At 46.0% G+C, this 16125-nt stretch overlaps 7 non-coding genes across 7 annotated transcripts; all 7 read right to left on the bottom strand.

Annotated features, from left to right (window-relative positions):
* Positions 1–1559: 1559 nt before the first annotated feature.
* On the bottom strand, positions 1560–1750 carry LOC130337537 (U2 spliceosomal RNA). Its single transcript, XR_008878398.1, has one exon. It is a non-coding gene; the product is annotated as a U2 spliceosomal RNA (small nuclear RNA).
* A 2097-nt stretch (positions 1751–3847) lies between these two features.
* LOC130337535 (U2 spliceosomal RNA) lies at positions 3848–4038 on the bottom strand. Its single transcript, XR_008878397.1, has one exon. It is a non-coding gene; the product is annotated as a U2 spliceosomal RNA (small nuclear RNA).
* A 2096-nt stretch (positions 4039–6134) lies between these two features.
* Positions 6135–6325, bottom strand: LOC130337534 (U2 spliceosomal RNA). Its single transcript, XR_008878396.1, has one exon. It is a non-coding gene; the product is annotated as a U2 spliceosomal RNA (small nuclear RNA).
* Positions 6326–8428: 2103 nt separating this feature from the next.
* On the bottom strand, positions 8429–8619 carry LOC130337533 (U2 spliceosomal RNA). Its single transcript, XR_008878395.1, has one exon. It is a non-coding gene; the product is annotated as a U2 spliceosomal RNA (small nuclear RNA).
* A 2088-nt stretch (positions 8620–10707) lies between these two features.
* On the bottom strand, positions 10708–10898 carry LOC130337532 (U2 spliceosomal RNA). Its single transcript, XR_008878394.1, has one exon. It is a non-coding gene; the product is annotated as a U2 spliceosomal RNA (small nuclear RNA).
* Positions 10899–12993: 2095 nt separating this feature from the next.
* On the bottom strand, positions 12994–13184 carry LOC130337531 (U2 spliceosomal RNA). Its single transcript, XR_008878393.1, has one exon. It is a non-coding gene; the product is annotated as a U2 spliceosomal RNA (small nuclear RNA).
* A 2097-nt stretch (positions 13185–15281) lies between these two features.
* Positions 15282–15472, bottom strand: LOC130337530 (U2 spliceosomal RNA). The gene has a single exon (XR_008878392.1). It is a non-coding gene; the product is annotated as a U2 spliceosomal RNA (small nuclear RNA).
* Positions 15473–16125: the final 653 nt, after the last annotated feature.

Genomic DNA, 16125 nt, shown 5'->3' with positions numbered 1-16125 from the left:
TCACAAATCCCTATGGTTACATACACAACAAAGCTGGGTTGTTGTTGTTTACACTCTGCAAGGCCTGTGGAAGTGAGTGACATCATAGCACTGTAGTTCTGAGGGTTCTAGATGGATGCAACAATCTCCTGTTGCTTCTATGAAGGCCATAATAGACGACATCACCAAACAGCTCCATAGTCACATACACAGCAAAGGAGAGATGTTGTTTACACCTAGTGATGTCAGTGGTATTGAGTGACATCACAGCACAGTGCTAAGGCTCCTGGGCCTGGACACAGCAGCGGCTGCAATATCTCAACGGAGAATACGTTTATATATATGTGTGTGTGTGCGCGTATATATATATATATATATATATATATATATATATATATATATATATATATTTCTCCGCCGAAATCACTTTTAAACCCATTTCCACCTTTTTTTCCCTTCTCTTCCTCTTACTTTTTTTCACGTTTTTTTACGTTTTTCTCCTTTTCGCCTCTTTTCTGGGCGTATTATTCTTCTTTTTCTTCTTTTTTTCGTCTAATGCATACCCCATCAGTGCAGTAATGCTTATTCAATACCGCCAGCAGATGGAGACACTGGGGGATAATTTTCTAAGGATTTATACTGATTTTTCCTGTCTGAATTTGTCGCACAGAAAGTTGCAGGCCAAATATGTGTGACATTTCTGCGACTTTAGCTTCTAGAGCATTTTTACAACATTATACATAGGTGCTGAATACATAAAAAGCGACTGTTCAGCGACAGACAAGTCGCATCGGCTGAAAGTAGGCCAGAATGTCAGTCCATGTTGGAGCAGGTTTAGATACAGTCTAAAGTATAGATCTCAAAGTCTGTGCACAGAATTTAGCAAGGGCCTCGCACCTTCTGATGCATCAGGTAGGTGCACAATAGCATAGCCTAACCCTCTGTACTTTGGTCTATATTGATGCGGGACATAGACAGCCAGCTGATGACCAATCCATTAGTGCAATGGATGGCTGGAAGCATTTGTCTTTGCCTTTGCAATACCACAGAAGCAATGCATGGTCAATGTACAGCAATGACACACCTGTGTGAACAGCCAGGAGACCCCCCCCCCCCCATGTTATGTTACATAGTTACATAGTTAGTACGGTCGAAAAAAGACATATGTCCATCAAGTTCAACCAGGGAATTAAGGGGTAGGGGTGTGGCGCGATATTGGGGAAGGGATGAGATTTTATATTTCTTCATAAGCATTAATCTTATTTTGTCAATTAGGAACATTCAGCACCCACCCGCTATCAAGGCAGCTGCCTATCATGTCATGCCCTACCTGCACAGGTGTGCTGGCTACTCAAATGATCCAATTAAGGAGGCCATTTAGTCAGCAGCAGCAGAAGTCCTGTGCCTGGACGCTCCAACAGCGGCCAGACACAAGCAGAAGCAGAAGCAGCAGAAGCAGCAGCAGCACCACCTTTTGTTTTTTGGCTGCAGCAGCAGCAAGGCCCACAGGGCTGGCTAGCTGGCTAGCCAGCAAGCAGGTAGCAATGAAAGTAGGAATCTTTCTTTTTAACCCTGTAAGGGGGTGGTGCACTGTACCCGAAGATACTGCCATATCGGGTCAATGCATAGGGCGACGGAAGCAAGCTTCGAAATCGGCCCCCGTTCTCAAAAATCCATTTAATATATGGTCCCCAGATAGGGGACGTATCAGATATTAAACTGATAAGAACAGATACTACACTTGATCTTAGCCAAAAGGCCGAGAAGCGATAACCGTGAAAGGGGCGGGCCCAACAAGGTGCCCTTCATGGGCACTATCACTGCTTGCTGTCAGGGAGGCTGCCAGACAATTTTCCATGCACACTCTGGGCTGGGGGGCAGTCAACCACCAGTACACACAGCAGAACCTAAACCCATACCATTATTGCTAAGCAGCAAGACAGGGGCCCATTGCACTCCCACGGGGCCTTTTTAAATGCAATCCATAACCCGGATTTGCCAGGAACCCTTCTTACTCCTCCTACTTGCATGTGACACTGGGCTTAGGATCTGCATAGGAAACACACACACAAGCACACACCTACCTTTGTTGCCTGCAGATGCCTCCTTGGCTGTCCCCAAACGGTATCAAACCAACACCCACGGGAAGCTGTAAGCATAGAGGACATGCCTGCACCCCATTGGACTTACCTGTGTGGGTTAAACCCGGGTTATTTGACAACCTATGGCGGTGATGGTTCTGCTCAGGCAGAGCAGTGCTGATGCTCCTCATAAAGCTGTCGCTGCTGTGAAGGTTCTAGGTGACATCACAAATCCCTATGGTTACATACACAACAAAGCTGGGTTGTTGTTGTTTACACTCTGCAAGGCCTGTGGAAGTGAGTGACATCATAGCACTGTAGTTCTGAGGGTTCTAGATGGATGCAACAATCTCCTGTTGCTTCTATGAAGGCCATAATAGACGACATCACCAAACAGCTCCATAGTCACATACACAGCAAAGGAGAGATGTTGTTTACACCTAGTGATGTCAGTGGTATTGAGTGACATCACAGCACAGTGCTAAGGCTCCTGGGCCTGGACACAGCAGCGGCTGCAATATCTCAACGGAGAATACGTTTATATATATGTGTGTGTGTGCGCGTATATATATATATATATATATATGATATATATATATATATATATATATTTCTCCGCCGAAATCACTTTTAAACCCATTTCCACCTTTTTTTCCCTTCTCTTCCTCTTACTTTTTTTTCACGTTTTTTTTACGTTTTTCTCCTTTTCGCCTCTTTTCTGGGCGTATTATTCTTCTTTTTCTTCTTTTTTTTCGTCTAATGCATACCCCATCAGTGCAGCAATGCTTATTCAATACCGCCAGCAGATGGAGGACACTGGGGGATAATTTTCTAAGGATTTATACTGATTTTTCCTGTCTGAATTTGTCGCACAGAAAGTTGCAGGCCAAATATGTGTGACATTTCTGCGACTTTAGCTTCTAGAGCATTTTTACAACATTATACATAGGTGCTGAATACATAAAAAGCGACTGTTCAGCGACAGACAAGTCGCATCGGCTGAAAGTAGGCCAGAATGTCAGTCCATGTTGGAGCAGGTTTAGATACAGTCTAAAGTATAGATCTCAAAGTCTGTGCACAGAATTTAGCAAGGGCCTCGCACCTTCTGATGCATCAGGTAGGTGCACAATAGCATAGCCTAACCCTCTGTACTTTGGTCTATATTGATGCGGGACATAGACAGCCAGCTGATGACCAATCCATTAGTGCAATGGATGGCTGGAAGCATTTGTCTTTGCCTTTGCAATACCACAGAAGCAATGCATGGTCAATGTACAGCAATGACACACCTGTGTGAACAGCCAGGAGACCCCCCCCCCCCCCCATGTTATGTTACATAGTTACATAGTTAGTACGGTCGAAAAAAGACATATGTCCATCAAGTTCAACCAGGGAATTAAGGGGTAGGGGTGTGGCGCGATATTGGGGAAGGATGAGATTTTATATTTCTTCATAAGCATTAATCTTATTTTGTCAATTAGGAACATTCAGCACCCACCCGCTATCAAGGCAGCTGCCTATCATGTCATGCCCTACCTTGCACAGGTGTGCTGGCTACTCAAATGATCCAATTAAGGAGGCCATTTAGTCAGCAGCAGCAGAAGTCCTGTGCCTGGACGCTCCAACAGCGGCCAGACACAAGCAGAAGCAGAAGCAGCAGAAGCAGCAGCAGCACCACCTTTTGTTTTTTGGCTGCAGCAGCAGCAAGGCCCACAGGGCTGGCTAGCTGGCTAGCCAGCAAGCAGGTAGCAATGAAAGTAGGAATCTTTCTTTTTAACCCTGTAAGGGGGTGGTGCACTGTACCCGAAGATACTGCCATATCGGGTCAATGCATAGGGCGACGGAAGCAAGCTTCGAAATCGGCCCCCGTTCTCAAAAATCCATTTAATATATGGTCCCCAGATAGGGGACGTATCAGATATTAAACTGATAAGAACAGATACTACACTTGATCTTAGCCAAAAGGCCGAGAAGCGATAACCGTGAAAGGGGCGGGCCCAACAAGGTGCCCTTCATGGGCACTATCACTGCTTGCTGTCAGGGAGGCTGCCAGACAATTTTCCATGCACACTCTGGGCTGGGGGGCAGTCAACCACCAGTACACACAGCAGAACCTAAACCCATACCATTATTGCTAAGCAGCAAGACAGGGGCCCATTGCACTCCCGCGGGGCCTTTTTAAATGCTATCCATAACCCGGATTTGCCAGGAACCCTTCTTACTCCTCCTACTTGCATGTGACACTGGGCTTAGGATCTGCATAGGAAACACACACACAAGCACACACCTACCTTTGTTGCCTGCAGATGCCTCCTTGGCTGTCCCCAAACGGTATCAAACCAACACCCACGGGAAGCTGTAAGCATAGAGGACATGCCTGCACCCCATTGGACTTACCTGTGTGGGTTAAACCCGGGTTATTTGACAACCTATGGCGGTGATGGTTCTGCTCAGGCAGAGCAGTGCTGATGCTCCTCATAAAGCTGTCGCTGCTGTGAAGGTTCTAGGTGACATCACAAATCCCTATGGTTACATACACAACAAAGCTGGGTTGTTGTTGTTTACACTCTGCAAGGCCTGTGGAAGTGAGTGACATCATAGCACTGTAGTTCTGAGGGTTCTAGATGGATGCAACAATCTCCTGTTGCTTCTATGAAGGCCATAATAGATGACATCACCAAACAGCTCCATAGTCACATACACAGCAAAGGAGAGATGTTGTTTACACCTAGTGATGTCAGTGGTATTGAGTGACATCACAGCACAGTGCTAAGGCTCCTGGGCCTGGACACAGCAGCGGCTGCAATATCTCAACGGAGAATACGTTTATATATATGTGTGTGTGTGCGCGTATATATATATATATATATATATAGATATATATATATATATATATTTCTCCGCCGAAATCACTTTTAAACCCATTTCCACCTTTTTTTCCCTTCTCTTCCTCTTACTTTTTTTTCACGTTTTTTTACGTTTTTTCTCCTTTTCGCCTCTTTTCTGGGCGTATTATTCTTCTTTTTCTTCTTTTTTTTCGTCTAATGCATACCCCATCAGTGCAGCAATGCTTATTCAATACCGCCAGCAGATGGAGACACTGGGGGATAATTTTCTAAGGATTTATACTGATTTTTCCTGTCTGAATTTGTCGCACAGAAAGTTGCAGGCCAAATATGTGTGACATTTCTGCGACTTTAGCTTCTAGAGCATTTTTACAACATTATACATAGGTGCTGAATACATAAAAAGCGACTGTTCAGCGACAGACAAGTCGCATCGGCTGAAAGTAGGCCAGAATGTCAGTCCATGTTGGAGCAGGTTTAGATACAGTCTAAAGTATAGATCTCAAAGTCTGTGCACAGAATTTAGCAAGGGCCTCGCACCTTCTGATGCATCAGGTAGGTGCACAATAGCATAGCCTAACCCTCTGTACTTTGGTCTATATTGATGCGGGACATAGACAGCCAGCTGATGACCAATCCATTAGTGCAATGGATGGCTGGAAGCATTTGTCTTTGCCTTTGCAATACCACAGAAGCAATGCATGGTCAATGTACAGCAATGACACACCTGTGTGAACAGCCAGGAGACCCCCCCCCCCCCCCCCCATGTTATGTTACATAGTTACATAGTTAGTACGGTCGAAAAAAGACATATGTCCATCAAGTTCAACCAGGGAATTAAGGGGTAGGGGTGTGGCGCGATATTGGGGAAGGGATGAGATTTTATATTTCTTCATAAGCATTAATCTTATTTTGTCAATTAGGAACATTCAGCACCCACCCGCTATCAAGGCAGCTGCCTATCATGTCATGCCCTACCTGCACAGGTGTGCTGGCTACTCAAATGATCCAATTAAGGAGGCCATTTAGTCAGCAGCAGCAGAAGTCCTGTGCCTGGACGCTCCAACAGCGGCCAGACACAAGCAGAAGCAGAAGCAGCAGAAGCAGCAGCAGCACCACCTTTTGTTTTTTGGCTGCAGCAGCAGCAAGGCCCACAGGGCTGGCTAGCTGGCTAGCCAGCAAGCAGGTAGCAATGAAAGTAGGAATCTTTCTTTTTAACCCTGTAAGGGGGTGGTGCACTGTACCCGAAGATACTGCCATATCGGGTCAATGCATAGGGCGACGGAAGCAAGCTTCGAAATCGGCCCCCGTTCTCAAAAATCCATTTAATATATGGTCCCCAGATAGGGGACGTATCAGATATTAAACTGATAAGAACAGATACTACACTTGATCTTAGCCAAAAGGCCGAGAAGCGATAACCGTGAAAGGGGCGGGCCCAACAAGGTGCCCTTCATGGGCACTATCACTGCTTGCTGTCAGGGAGGCTGCCAGACAATTTTCCATGCACACTCTGGGCTGGGGGGCAGTCAACCACCAGTACACACAGCAGAACCTAAACCCATACCATTATTGCTAAGCAGCAAGACAGGGGCCCATTGCACTCCCGCGGGGCCTTTTTAAATGCTATCCATAACCCGGATTTGCCAGGAACCCTTCTTACTCCTCCTACTTGCATGTGACACTGGGCTTAGGATCTGCATAGGAAACACACACACAAGCACACACCTACCTTTGTTGCCTGCAGATGCCTCCTTGGCTGTCCCCAAACGGTATCAAACCAACACCCACGGGAAGCTGTAAGCATAGAGGACATGCCTGCACCCCATTGGACTTACCTGTGTGGGTTAAACCCGGGTTATTTGACAACCTATGGCGGTGATGGTTCTGCTCAGGCAGAGCAGTGCTGATGCTCCTCATAAAGCTGTCGCTGCTGTGAAGGTTCTAGGTGACATCACAAATCCCTATGGTTACATACACAACAAAGCTGGGTTGTTGTTGTTTACACTCTGCAAGGCCTGTGGAAGTGAGTGACATCATAGCACTGTAGTTCTGAGGGTTCTAGATGGATGCAACAATCTCCTGTTGCTTCTATGAAGGCCATAATAGATGACATCACCAAACAGCTCCATAGTCACATACACAGCAAAGGAGAGATGTTGTTTACACCTAGTGATGTCAGTGGTATTGAGTGACATCACAGCACAGTGCTAAGGCTCCTGGGCCTGGACACAGCAGCGGCTGCAATATCTCAACGGAGAATACGTTTATATATATGTGTGTGTGTGCGCGTATATATATATATATATATATATATATATATATATAGATATATATATATATATATATTTCTCCGCCGAAATCACTTTTAAACCCATTTCCACCTTTTTTTCCCTTCTCTTCCTCTTACTTTTTTTTCACGTTTTTTTACGTTTTTCTCCTTTTCGCCTCTTTTCTGGGCGTATTATTCTTCTTTTTCTTCTTTTTTTTCGTCTAATGCATACCCCATCAGTGCAGCAATGCTTATTCAATACCGCCAGCAGATGGAGACACTGGGGGATAATTTTCTAAGGATTTATACTGATTTTTCCTGTCTGAATTTGTCGCACAGAAAGTTGCAGGCCAAATATGTGTGACATTTCTGCGACTTTAGCTTCTAGAGCATTTTTACAACATTATACATAGGTGCTGAATACATAAAAAGCGACTGTTCAGCGACAGACAAGTCGCATCGGCTGAAAGTAGGCCAGAATGTCAGTCCATGTTGGAGCAGGTTTAGATACAGTCTAAAGTATAGATCTCAAAGTCTGTGCACAGAATTTAGCAAGGGCCTCGCACCTTCTGATGCATCAGGTAGGTGCACAATAGCATAGCCTAACCCTCTGTACTTTGGTCTATATTGATGCGGGACATAGTCAGCCAGCTGATGACCAATCCATTAGTGCAATGGATGGCTGGAAGCATTTGTCTTTGCCTTTGCAATACCACAGAAGCAATGCATGGTCAATGTACAGCAATGACACACCTGTGTGAACAGCCAGGAGACCCCCCCCCCCCCCATGTTATGTTACATAGTTACATAGTTAGTACGGTCGAAAAAAGACATATGTCCATCAAGTTCAACCAGGGAATTAAGGGGTAGGGGTGTGGCGCGATATTGGGGAAGGGATGAGATTTTATATTTCTTCATAAGCATTAATCTTATTTTGTCAATTAGGAACATTCAGCACCCACCCGCTATCAAGGCAGCTGCCTATCATGTCATGCCCTACCTGCACAGGTGTGCTGGCTACTCAAATGATCCAATTAAGGAGGCCATTTAGTCAGCAGCAGCAGAAGTCCTGTGCCTGGACGCTCCAACAGCGGCCAGACACAAGCAGAAGCAGAAGCAGCAGAAGCAGCAGCAGCACCACCTTTTGTTTTTTGGCTGCAGCAGCAGCAAGGCCCACAGGGCTGGCTAGCTGGCTAGCCAGCAAGCAGGTAGCAATGAAAGTAGGAATCTTTCTTTTTAACCCTGTAAGGGGGTGGTGCACTGTACCCGAAGATACTGCCATATCGGGTCAATGCATAGGGCGACGGAAGCAAGCTTCGAAATCGGCCCCCGTTCTCAAAAATCCATTTAATATATGGTCCCCAGATAGGGGACGTATCAGATATTAAACTGATAAGAACAGATACTACACTTGATCTTAGCCAAAAGGCCGAGAAGCGATAACCGTGAAAGGGGCGGGCCCAACAAGGTGCCCTTCATGGGCACTATCACTGCTTGCTGTCAGGGAGGCTGCCAGACAATTTTCCATGCACACTCTGGGCTGGGGGGCAGTCAACCACCAGTACACACAGCAGAACCTAAACCCATACCATTATTGCTAAGCAGCAAGACAGGGGCCCATTGCACTCCCACGGGGCCTTTTTAAATGCAATCCATAACCCGGATTTGCCAGGAACCCTTCTAACTCCTCCTACTTGCATGTGACACTGGGCTTAGGATCTGCATAGGAAACACACACACAAGCACACACCTACCTTTGTTGCCTGCAGATGCCTCCTTGGCTGTCCCCAAACGGTATCAAACCAACACCCACGGGAAGCTGTAAGCATAGAGGACATGCCTGCACCCCATTGGACTTACCTGTGTGGGTTAAACCCGGGTTATTTGACAACCTATGGCGGTGATGGTTCTGCTCAGGCAGAGCAGTGCTGATGCTCCTCATAAAGCTGTCGCTGCTGTGAAGGTTCTAGGTGACATCACAAATCCCTATGGTTACATACACAACAAAGCTGGGTTGTTGTTGTTTACACTCTGCAAGGCCTGTGGAAGTGAGTGACATCATAGCACTGTAGTTCTGAGGGTTCTAGATGGATGCAACAATCTCCTGTTGCTTCTATGAAGGCCATAATAGACGACATCACCAAACAGCTCCATAGTCACATACACAGCAAAGGAGAGATGTTGTTTACACCTAGTGATGTCAGTGGTATTGAGTGACATCACAGCACAGTGCTAAGGCTCCTGGGCCTGGACACAGCAGCGGCTGCAATATCTCAACGGAGAATACGTTTATATATATGTGTGTGTGCGCGTATATATATATATATATATATATATATATATATATATATATATATTTCTCCGCCGAAATCACTTTTAAACCCATTTCCACCTTTTTTTCCCTTCTCTTCCTCTTACTTTTTTTTCACGTTTTTTTACGTTTTTCTCCTTTTCGCCTCTTTTCTGGGCGTATTATTCTTCTTTTTCTTCTTTTTTTTCGTCTAATGCATACCCCATCAGTGCAGCAATGCTTATTCAATACCGCCAGCAGATGGAGACACTGGGGGATAATTTTCTAAGGATTTATACTGATTTTTCCTGTCTGAATTTGTCGCACAGAAAGTTGCAGGCCAAATATGTGTGACATTTCTGCGACTTTAGCTTCTAGAGCATTTTTACAACATTATACATAGGTGCTGAATACATAAAAAGCGACTGTTCAGCGACAGACAAGTCGCATCGGCTGAAAGTAGGCCAGAATGTCAGTCCATGTTGGAGCAGGTTTAGATACAGTCTAAAGTATAGATCTCAAAGTCTGTGCACAGAATTTAGCAAGGGCCTCGCACCTTCTGATGCATCAGGTAGGTGCACAATAGCATAGCCTAACCCTCTGTACTTTGGTCTATATTGATGCGGGACATAGACAGCCAGCTGATGACCAATCCATTAGTGCAATGGATGGCTGGAAGCATTTGTCTTTGCCTTTGCAATACCACAGAAGCAATGCATGGTCAATGTACAGCAATGACACACCTGTGTGAACAGCCAGGAGACCCCCCCCCCCCCATGTTATGTTACATAGTTACATAGTTAGTACGGTCGAAAAAAGACATATGTCCATCAAGTTCAACCAGGGAATTAAGGGGTAGGGGTGTGGCGCGATATTGGGGAAGGGATGAGATTTTATATTTCTTCATAAGCATTAATCTTATTTTGTCAATTAGGAACATTCAGCACCCACCCGCTATCAAGGCAGCTGCCTATCATGTCATGCCCTACCTGCACAGGTGTGCTGGCTACTCAAATGATCCAATTAAGGAGGCCATTTAGTCAGCAGCAGCAGAAGTCCTGTGCCTGGACGCTCCAACAGCGGCCAGACACAAGCAGAAGCAGAAGCAGCAGAAGCAGCAGCAGCACCACCTTTTGTTTTTTGGCTGCAGCAGCAGCAAGGCCCACAGGGCTGGCTAGCTGGCTAGCCAGCAAGCAGGTAGCAATGAAAGTAGGAATCTTTCTTTTTAACCCTGTAAGGGGGTGGTGCACTGTACCCGAAGATACTGCCATATCGGGTCAATGCATAGGGCGACGGAAGCAAGCTTCGAAATCGGCCCCCGTTCTCAAAAATCCATTTAATATATGGTCCCCAGATAGGGGACGTATCAGATATTAAACTGATAAGAACAGATACTACACTTGATCTTAGCCAAAAGGCCGAGAAGCGATAACCGTGAAAGGGGCGGGCCCAACAAGGTGCCCTTCATGGGCACTATCACTGCTTGCTGTCAGGGAGGCTGCCAGACAATTTTCCATGCACACTCTGGGCTGGGGGGCAGTCAACCACCAGTACACACAGCAGAACCTAAACCCATACCATTATTGCTAAGCAGCAAGACAGGGGCCCATTGCACTCCCACGGGGCCTTTTTAAATGCAATCCATAACCCGGATTTGCCAGGAACCCTTCTTACTCCTCCTACTTGCATGTGACACTGGGCTTAGGATCTGCATAGGAAACACACACACAAGCACACACCTACCTTTGTTGCCTGCAGATGCCTCCTTGGCTGTCCCCAAACGGTATCAAACCAACACCCACGGGAAGCTGTAAGCATAGAGGACATGCCTGCACCCCATTGGACTTACCTGTGTGGGTTAAACCCGGGTTATTTGACAACCTATGGCGGTGATGGTTCTGCTCAGGCAGAGCAGTGCTGATGCTCCTCATAAAGCTGTCGCTGCTGTGAAGGTTCTAGGTGACATCACAAATCCCTATGGTTACATACACAACAAAGCTGGGTTGTTGTTGTTTACAGTCTGCAAGGCCTGTGGAAGTGAGTGACATCATAGCACTGTAGTTCTGAGGGTTCTAGATGGATGCAACAATCTCCTGTTGCTTCTATGAAGGCCATAATAGACGACATCACCAAACAGCTCCATAGTCACATACACAGCAAAGGAGAGATGTTGTTTACACCTAGTGATGTCAGTGGTATTGAGTGACATCACAGCACAGTGCTAAGGCTCCTGGGCCTGGACACAGCAGCGGCTGCAATATCTCAACGGAGAATACGTTTATATATATGTGTGTGTGTGCGCGTATATATATATATATATATATATATATATATATATATATATATTTCTCCGCCGAAATCACTTTTAAACCCATTTCCACCTTTTTTTCCCTTCTCTTCCTCTTACTTTTTTTTCACGTTTTTTTACGTTTTTCTCCTTTTCGCCTCTTTTCTGGGCGTATTATTCTTCTTTTTCTTCTTTTTTTTTCGTCTAATGCATACCCCATCAGTGCAGCAATGCTTATTCAATACCGCCAGCAGATGGAGACACTGGGGGATAATTTTCTAAGGATTTATACTGATTTTTCCTGTCTGAATTTGTCGCACAGAAAGTTGCAGGCCAAATATGTGTGACATTTCTGCGACTTTAGCTTCTAGAGCATTTTTACAACATTATACATAGGTGCTGAATACATAAAAAGCGACTGTTCAGCGACAGACAAGTCGCATCGGCTGAAAGTAGGCCAGAATGTCAGTCCATGTTGGAGCAGGTTTAGATACAGTCTAAAGTATAGATCTCAAAGTCTGTGCACAGAATTTAGCAAGGGCCTCGCACCTTCTGATGCATCAGGTAGGTGCACAATAGCATAGCCTAACCCTCTGTACTTTGGTCTATATTGATGCGGGACATAGACAGCCAGCTGATGACCAATCCATTAGTGCAATGGATGGCTGGAAGCATTTGTCTTTGCCTTTGCAATACCACAGAAGCAATGCATGGTCAATGTACAGCAATGACACACCTGTGTGAACAGCCAGGAGACCCCCCCCCCCCCCCCATGTTATGTTACATAGTTACATAGTTAGTACGGTCGAAAAAAGACATATGTCCATCAAGTTCAACCAGGGAATTAAGGGGTAGGGGTGTGGCGCGATATTGGGGAAGGGATGAGATTTTATATTTCTTCATAAGCATTAATCTTATTTTGTCAATTAGGAACATTCAGCACCCACCCGCTATCAAGGCAGCTGCCTATCATGTCATGCCCTACCTGCACAGGTGTGCTGGCTACTCAAATGATCCAATTAAGGAGGCCATTTAGTCAGCAGCAGCAGAAGTCCTGTGCCTGGACGCTCCAACAGCGGCCAGACACAAGCAGAAGCAGAAGCAGCAGAAGCAGCAGCAGCACCACCACCTTTTGTTTTTTGGCTGCAGCAGCAGCAAGGCCCACAGGGCTGGCTAGCTGGCTAGCCAGCAAGCAGGTAGCAATGAAAGTAGGAATCTTTCTTTTTAACCCTGTAAGGGGGTGGTGCACTGTACCCGAAGATACTGCCATATCGGGTCAATGCATAGGGCGACGGAAGCAAGCTTCGAAATCGGCCCCCGTTCTCAAAAATCCATTTAATATATGGTCCCCAGATAGGGGACGTATCAGATATTAAACTGATAAGAACAGATACTACACTTGATCTTAGCCAAAAGGCCGAGAAGCGATAACCGTGAAAGGGGCGGGCCCAACAAGGTGCCCTTCATGGGCACTATCACTGCTTGCTGTCAGGGAGGCTGCCAGACAATTTTCCATGCACACTCTGGGCTGGGGGGCAGTCAACCACCAGTACACACAGCAGAACCTAAACCCATACCATTATTGCTAAGCAGCAAGACAGGGGCCCATTGCACTCCCACGGGGCCTTTTTAAATGCAATCCATAACCCGGATTTGCCAGGAACCCTTCTTACTCCTCCTACTTGCATGTGACACTGGGCTTAGGATCTGCATAGGAAACACACACACAAGCACACACCTACCTTTGTTGCCTGCAGATGCCTCCTTGGCTGTCCCCAAACGGTATCAAACCAACACCCACGGGAAGCTGTAAGCATAGAGGACATGCCTGCACCCCATTGGACTTACCTGTGTGGGTTAAACCCGGGTTATTTGACAACCTATGGCGGTGATGGTTCTGCTCAGGCAGAGCAGTGCTGATGCTCCTCATAAAGCTGTCGCTGCTGTGAAGGTTCTAGGTGACATCACAAATCCCTATGGTTACATACACAACAAAGCTGGGTTGTTGTTGTTTACACTCTGCAAGGCCTGTGGAAGTGAGTGACATCATAGCACTGTAGTTCTGAGGGTTCTAGATGGATGCAACAATCTCCTGTTGCTTCTATGAAGGCCATAATAGACGACATCACCAAACAGCTCCATAGTCACATACACAGCAAAGGAGAGATGTTGTTTACACCTAGTGATGTCAGCGGTATTGAGTGACATCACAGCACAGTGCTAAGGCTCCTGGGCCTGGACACAGCAGCGGCTGCAATATCTCAACGGAGAATACGTTTATATATATGTGTGTGTGTGCGCGTATATATATATATATATATATATATATATATATATATATATATATATATTTCTCCGCCGAAATCACTTTTAAACCCATTTCCACCTTTTTTTCCCTTCTCTTCCTCTTACTTTTTTTTCACGTTTTTTTACGTTTTTCTCCTTTTCGCCTCTTTTCTGGGCGTATTATTCTTCTTTTTCTTCTTTTTTTTCGTCTAATGCATACCCCATCAGTGCAGCAATGCTTATTCAATACCGCCAGCAGATGGAGACACTGGGGGATAATTTTCTAAGGATTTATACTGATTTTTCCTGTCTGAATTTGTCGCACAGAAAGTTGCAGGCCAAATATGTGTGACATTTCTGCGACTTTAGCTTCTAGAGCATTTTTACAACATTATACATAGGTGCTGAATACATAAAAAGCGACTGTTCAGCGACAGACAAGTCGCATCGGCTGAAAGTAGGCCAGAATGTCAGTCCATGTTGGAGCAGGTTTAGATACAGTCTAAAGTATAGATCTCAAAGTCTGTGCACAGAATTTAGCAAGGGCCTCGCACCTTCTGATGCATCAGGTAGGTGCACAATAGCATAGCCTAACCCTCTGTACTTTGGTCTATATTGATGCGGGACATAGACAGCCAGCTGATGACCAATCCATTAGTGCAATGGATGGCTGGAAGCATTTGTCTTTGCCTTTGCAATACCACAGAAGCAATGCATGGTCAATGTACAGCAATGACACACCTGTGTGAACAGCCAGGAGACCCCCCCCCCCCCATGTTATGTTACATAGTTACATAGTTAGTACGGTCGAAAAAAGACATATGTCCATCAAGTTCAACCAGGGAATTAAGGGGTAGGGGTGTGGCGCGATATTGGGGAAGGGATGAGATTTTATATTTCTTCATAAGCATTAATCTTATTTTGTCAATTAGGAACATTCAGCACCCACCCGCTATCAAGGCAGCTGCCTATCATGTCATGCCCTACCTGCACAGGTGTGCTGGCTACTCAAATGATCCAATTAAGGAGGCCATTTAGTCAGCAGCAGCAGAAGTCCTGTGCCTGGACGCTCCAACAGCGGCCAGACACAAGCAGAAGCAGAAGCAGCAGAAGCAGCAGCAGCACCACCACCTTTTGTTTTTTGGCTGCAGCAGCAGCAAGGCCCACAGGGCTGGCTAGCTGGCTAGCCAGCAAGCAGGTAGCAATGAAAGTAGGAATCTTTCTTTTTAACCCTGTAAGGGGGTGGTGCACTGTACCCGAAGATACTGCCATATCGGGTCAATGCATAGGGCGACGGAAGCAAGCTTCGAAATCGGCCCCCGTTCTCAAAAATCCATTTAATATATGGTCCCCAGATAGGGGACGTATCAGATATTAAACTGATAAGAACAGATACTACACTTGATCTTAGCCAAAAGGCCGAGAAGCGATAACCGTGAAAGGGGCGGGCCCAACAAGGTGCCCTTCATGGGCACTATCACTGCTTGCTGTCAGGGAGGCTGCCAGACAATTTTCCATGCACACTCTGGGCTGGGGGGCAGTCAACCACCAGTACACACAGCAGAACCTAAACCCATACCATTATTGCTAAGCAGCAAGACAGGGGCCCATTGCACTCCCACGGGGCCTTTTTAAATGCAATCCATAACCCGGATTTGCCAGGAACCCTTCTTACTCCTCCTACTTGCATGTGACACTGGGCTTAGGATCTGCATAGGAAACACACACACAAGCACACACCTACCTTTGTTGCCTGCAGATGCCTCCTTGGCTGTCCCCAAACGGTATCAAACCAACACCCACGGGAAGCTGTAAGCATAGAGGACATGCCTGCACCCCATTGGACTTACCTGTGTGGGTTAAACCCGGGTTATTTGACAACCTATGGCGGTGATGGTTCTGCTCAGGCAGAGCAGTGCTGATGCTCCTCATAAAGCTGTCGCTGCTGTGAAGGTTCTAGGTGACATCACAAATCCCTATGGTTACATACACAACAAAGCTGGGTTGTTGTTGTTTACACTCTGCAAGGCCTGTGGAAGTGAGTGACATCATAGCACTGTAGTTCTGAGGGTTCTAGATGGATG

The sequence above is a fragment of the Hyla sarda genome, unplaced genomic scaffold, assembly GCF_029499605.1.
Source record: "Hyla sarda isolate aHylSar1 unplaced genomic scaffold, aHylSar1.hap1 scaffold_497, whole genome shotgun sequence".
In the NCBI taxonomy this organism is placed as follows: domain Eukaryota; kingdom Metazoa; phylum Chordata; class Amphibia; order Anura; family Hylidae; genus Hyla; species Hyla sarda.
The sequence above is the reverse complement of the archived record's forward strand: the minus strand, read 5'-3'. Positions and strand labels throughout refer to the sequence as shown.